Source organism: Triticum urartu, chromosome 3 (genome assembly GCF_003073215.2).
Source record: "Triticum urartu cultivar G1812 chromosome 3, Tu2.1, whole genome shotgun sequence".
NCBI classification, from domain to species: Eukaryota; Viridiplantae; Streptophyta; class Magnoliopsida; order Poales; family Poaceae; genus Triticum; species Triticum urartu.
The window spans coordinates 47,519,001-47,525,049 of record NC_053024.1 but is presented as its reverse complement, the minus strand read 5'-3'; positions in this window follow the sequence as shown (position 1 = coordinate 47,525,049).

Here is a 6,049-nt window from a genome sequence, read left to right as displayed (position 1 = left end):
AGGGTCATTTGCCTTTCTGCTCCTCGTAATGCTGATTATCGTGTCAACATCACCCTTTACGACCAGTTTCATTTTCTCTATGCAACACAGGTTGTAAAGGTCTTGCCTCACAAGGCCGATCATACGAAACATACCTATTGATGAAGTTATCGAAGATTATGTGCTTTCTGATCCTAGCTCCTTCCGTCGCTAAGATCTCCGTTCTCTGGGAATCTTTTATTTGTCTATGAGATCACAGAAATGGGACCTTGTCAGGTCTAGCCAGCACATGGTGTGATTGTCCACACATGTCACGACGAACAAAACTCTACCTGATCTGTCCAACTTCACCACCAACAACGTACTGCACTCACACCGGGTCTCAGGTCTTAGCCTGCGGTGCCTGCTCCGTGTTTAAGAATTTGCTCTACCATTTTCCTGCCCTGGAGCAAACAAACCGCCTGAACTGTATAGTTCTTGAGACACCTTTCCCTCGTTTCACCTTCTCTTTGATGATGCTGAATCCATGCTCTTTCATGTGCTTGTTGTAGAGCGTGTACGCCTCTCCTAGTGACCCAAAAAGTCATAACCATAACTTTCCCATGTGTATCGTATTCAGCTTAGAACATACCAGATTAGAACATACCAACACCAGAGTTAAATATTTGCCTTTCCCTAAAGTTACAAAATGGAATAGATCGAAAAGTGTACACCAAACACTCTACTTTAGATGCATGTACATGTTTTTCATAATCTTATATGCTAACCTGGTAGGGCACAAGTGGTCGTATAGATGATAGTTTTGATGATCTCTCATGGAGGTTGAGGTGGTGGAGACGCTGATGAAGAACCCTGATCCCCCAGGGTGAAACCTTGGCTTCATGAGACACATGTTCGTGAAATAGGATGTTCTGTCTCATCTATGTACAACATGTTACATACTCTATTTATATATAAGCCGCCTGCCAAGGATCAGTACGGTTAGGGTTTAGCACTACAAACAACTTGGTAACAAACTATGCCACTTGTTAGGATACTAACTGATCGCCTCGTTTTCTTCTAGATAAAAGGCTCTTCTAGACTTTGCTTTTCAAAGGCTTGAACGTTGAAGTCTCATTGTTCCCATCATCAACGTCATCTTCAGGCCAAAAATCCATAATACTCTTGAGAAAATCATCCACCCTCTGTATTTGCTCTGGGCTCATAAACCGATGCTAGCCTTGTTGTGGACTTCGTGATAATTATCCATACGTGTGTTTGGCATGCCTAGCATAGGGTAAATAGCAAGCTTTGCTTCCATTGTCCACCTCTCCAGAACACAACAAGTAGGGATGGTCTCAGGGCCGGTCCTAAGATTTCATTGGCCTGGGATGAAACTATAACCCAGCTGGGGCTCTTAATATAAACATTAAGATAATAGACAATATGTGGGTATAAAAAAAGTGTGGTCTCCTCTTGGCTGATGGATTTACCTCTTACCTTCTTGGTGGCTGACGTGTAGGTGGTGGTATGGACTATGGAGACGAGAGTTGTGCCTTGTGGGTAGTGGTTAGGTGGGCTTCGAAGTGGTGAAAACTTACTCTTAACACAGTGACATCTTGAGTCCTCACGATGAAAAAATGATACGAAATAGGGGGTGAGGCGATCTCGGTGTGGTAGCGCTCGTTTGTGGCATTCTGCTGTCTCATGCTTGTGCAGCTGCATTTTGTGCTACGACATTGGGCCAGGCCTAATATCAAGGTGAAGCTAAGAAAAAGGGCCTAGCATCAAGGTAAAGCTAAGAAAAAATGTCGCCGGTATCAACACGAAAGAGTAGTTAGTACTAATGTGTGCCCTAAAATTAGGACCATTGTAGCTCGTATTAACTAACATGTTTATGCCATATCATTTCTTTCGAATATCTACATTGCATCTTTTACACTCAGAAAAACAAGAAAAAGATAACTGCTGATGCATCACAAAAATAATTTGCATTCACATAAGTAAATTACCTCTCTGTTTTACTCGGTCCCTTGTTCATATGTTTCTACTCGTTCATCTTCAGAGCACGCTCACCTGGAGTTGAAGAATTTGGTCCATCACAGTTATAGTAAATGCTAAATCTGCAAGAGAAAAACAACGCTGTATTATTACTTCTTTCAAAAGATAGTACTATAACACATACAAAATAAAGGAGAAATTACTATGAGATGTTGATTCTACTCCTAATTTGCACTGTGACGGGGTGACCGGAAGTCTAAACGGGGTTCTGTAATTCACGTGACTCTTAAAAAGTAGATAGATCTAAATAACTCTGAAATAATAATACTGCAGGAGAATTAGGATATCCAACATCCTACTCCTTTGGATCAATTAATTAGAAGGGTGGGTCGGCTATAGCGGCTCTTAGTAGATCGGAGTTGTGGAGGAATCGTCAATTTTTGCCCGAGGCGAGAGGCGATTTTCTTTCGCGGCGGCCGCTGCAGCAGGACAACATACATACCAAATCATAACCAAGTACCGAAATCTAATGAAACTCCGCAGCAAAACATCGGAAAGAAGAAATAACACACTGCGCACCAGCGTAGGCCGGAGGGCGGTCCAACGAAGCACGCGTGCGCTGCGGCCAGGTAGGCCGGGAGAGGGTGGTCGCTTGCGCGCACGAGAGGCCGTGCGGCGGCTGGAGATCTCTAGGGATGAAGGCGGGCGCCCGTGCCTGCGACCAGGAGAAGCGGCGGCGACGGCGGAAATCTGCACCTGCGACCGGGAGTAGCGGCGGCGGTTAGAGATAAGGCGGACGCTCGTAACTCTCACCGGGGAAGGCGGTGGCAGACGACTGTGTGGCTCCATATGTTCTTCCAATCTCTTTTTCTACGGGTTTTTTTAGAGCAAAATCTCTTTTTTTAGTGATATATATGTTCTTCCAATCACATTACATCGGACTGATGGGCTGCTTCCTCCATGGGCTGACGGCATCTCCAACGCTGACCCTCAAATCTTCTGCAACCGTTCGGACCGCATTGTTCAAACAGCAGAAGTCATCTAACGCAGTCCTGTATCAGTCTGTAGTGTGGGTCGAACGCGTTACCTCCCGCAAAGCGGAGACAAACATAAGGGATTTACAGGAGTCTGAACTGATCTTACGCCCGCTTCTGACCATCCTGACCCATAAAAAACCCTCTTCCCTCCCTTCCCGTACTTTTCTTTTGATGTACGCATCGCTTACCGCGCCGCATTCATACCGGTCTAGAGCACACGAAGCCCGACATTGCTGTCCGATGTGACCGGAGGGAAGGAGGGCGGCGTTGACCGACGCGACCTCTCGGGAGTCGCCGCTTCAATGCAGACGCAGGTTCTCGAGAAACCAACTTCAGTCGTTGCGTCGCATTGAAGCGGTTGACCGGTCCTTCGGTACTTCTCATGGCATGGCCTGGCCGCGGCTATATAAGCCGTGCTCCAGTGTCGTCCACATCGCTTTCTTTTCCTCCTCCTCCCCTCGGCCCCCCCCCCACCTCCCTCCACATCTCCAGCAATGGTCAAGTCCTGGGCATCGGCACCGGCAAGCGGTTCCGGAGCGGGATCTGGTGGATCATGGCGGCGCGGCCCTCGAACTCCGGGGCCATCGTCCTCATAGATGGGCGTCTCCTCGACGAAGGAAGAGATCGTTATCTCCTCCGGCGACGAGGAGGACCAACTGCCATTACCGTAGCAACTCATGTCGACGGTGCTGGGCCAAGTCTACGCCACCATCGGCATGGAGTTCAAGGAGTAGATGGAGCTGATGCTCCGTAGCTCCATGGTTTGCTTCAACGGCCCTGCTCCGCCACCGAGGACGCTCCTCCCCATGAAGCCGGAGCCAGCATCCCCTCCATGCTCTCTGCCACCGCGCAGCGGCGGCGTCCTATTTGGACGCCGTGTGAAGGAAGAGTGGCTCTCGCCGTCGTCCCGACGCTTCGTCAAGGAGGAGCGCCATTCGCCGTCCCCGACGCGTCGTCAAGGAGGAGTGTCGCGCGCATTCTCCACTACCTCAACAACAGCAGGGCCGACAGTAGTTGTTCATCGTCCCGGAGCGTCATTGGGGCGCAGGAGTACACTGACCGGTAGCAACGCCGGCGGGACAGGTGCAACGTCGTAGGCCAGTCCAAATTCATGGACTCTGACGTCCCGTCGCCACACATCGTGATGAACCCGGACCTGGCGTACTCCTTAGCCTTGGACTGCTCCGTGACGATGTTGGAGAAGGCCAAGCACTCGCAACAGAGGAGCTGGGCCGCGTCGTCGGGGGATTGCATGGGAGGAGCAACAGGGCCGAAGTCGGACGTCGTGGGAGGACCACCATGCTGCGGTGACGCTAGACGATAAGGGGAAAAGTAGCAGCCGAAGGGGAATCCTATATATTTTGTTGAGTATATTAATTATTAAGAAAGATGAGATAGACTAGAATTTGTTCTGGCTTGTCTTGAACTCCAAGATGATCATTGTACTCCTATATATATATGCCCATGAGGCTCAAGCAATACACCAACTATTCTATCAAATTCATCTCTCCTTCTAACATGGTATCAGCTTAATCGATCCAAACCCTAGCCACCGTCCGACGCTTCCGCTCCGCGCCACCCCCGGGCGGTCCGCCTCCATGACCGCCGTCGAGGACCGCGCTGCCCGTACCTAGGGTTCATCTGCCGGTCGTGTTGACCGGCTGTCCTAGAGAGTCTTTTTCCCGAGCTCTTGCTCCGGGTTTCTTTCTCTCGCTGGTCGTTTTGATCGGTATTTTTTTTATTTTCCGGTCTAAAATCGGTTTGCCTCACCCGCCGCCGCCGTCGACCCCACGCCTCTACTCCGACTTTGGCATCGACTCCGTCCACGCCTCTGTTGGCACGTCAGTCCACCAATTGTCCTCGCCTCGATCGGATCGGCAATCCTACATCAACTCGTTCACCCCGTTTCATCAACCGCCGGACGACTACGCACGTGTGGCCGGGTGCTTCGTCCGCCGTCCACATCCAGCTAGCTTGTACGCGATGCTTACATGCACGCACATATGTTGTGCATCTACATATACCGTACGCAAGTAGTGGACAGGATGTGGACATCTCGAGCTGAACCCGAGCACCACTTCATGCAGGACCAAGCCTTCATGTGCAGGCGCTGCATCGCACTATTGGAAAACGGTAATACGCCGACGGCCAAACCTATGGCTACGGCTGCCGTCGGCCTAGATTGAGATATGCCGACAGCCCAGCCTTGGCCGTCGGCTTACACTGGCCGTAGGGTTACGTGGATCTATGCCGACGGCCGTCGTCGGCACAGAACGGCCGTCGACCTAGGCGCAGACATGCCGACACCAGCCGTCGGCATAAATCAGCCGTCGGTATAACTGTGGGCCCGGCGACCCCGCCCGTGGCTAGCGGCTAACGCCGTCAAACCTATGCCGACGGTCGGGACGGGCGGCCGTCGGCATATCTCCGCATGCCACGTCACCGATCCGCGGCGTAGGTATGCCGACGGCAGCCGTCGGCATAGTTGCCACATCACCGATCCGCGGCACGGCGCCGGCACCAGAACCCTGCCGTATTTATGCCGACGGCTTTGCCGTCAGCATAGATATTTTTTTACATACTTTTTTTTGCATATGTTTTAATGCTTTTTTTACATACGTTTTTTTTGCATATGTTTTTATGCTTTTAAAAAAATATGTTTTCATGCTTTTTTATATATTATATGAATATATATGTAGTTTGTAATTTTTTCCATAGATTATGAATATATATAGTTTGTATTTTTTTCGAGCACATTAATAATACGCTGTCATGTTCTTTTGAATATAGGTCCTTAAATTTTATTAAAATCAAAAACAGCTATGCGACATAAGTTGAGTGGCGGTTGCAAACGCCCGGCACCCGTCTCCGGAGTGTGACCCCCTCATGTCCGCGGTGTGCCCCCCTCACGGCCGGCACCGCCGCCAGCATCTGGAGGGCGGAAACAGCCGCATCGGGTCTATACGGAGGGGACGTTGCTCCGAAGTGTTTCTATGGGATGACCTACCACAATCGGGTGGTGTTGTGGCATGTTCGAAGAGGCGGCACGCATC